Below are 265 nucleotides of genomic sequence, written 5' to 3'. Positions count from 1 at the left end.
CGCCCCATCCCATGTCGCATTCTTACATAATACATAAATTCCTTTTTCCACGTTCGCTTTCGCTGTTATATATATCCTTCTTCACCTTTCTTGATTTTCGTCTTGGTTATTTCATCCTTCCTTTAGCTAATCTTTTAATTTCTCCTTCTCTCTTCCTTTTTCTCCTCTTCGTCTCTGGAAGTTCATGTCATTTTCATCTTTTTTTTATTCTCGCATCGACAGAGAGATGAATAAATGGCATCTCTCTTACTGCGTGTTTTTACAC

The sequence above is a fragment of the Penaeus monodon genome, chromosome 19 (genome assembly GCF_015228065.2).
Source record: "Penaeus monodon isolate SGIC_2016 chromosome 19, NSTDA_Pmon_1, whole genome shotgun sequence".
Lineage (NCBI taxonomy): Eukaryota > Metazoa > Arthropoda > Malacostraca > Decapoda > Penaeidae > Penaeus > Penaeus monodon.
This window is presented reverse-complemented; position numbering follows the sequence as displayed.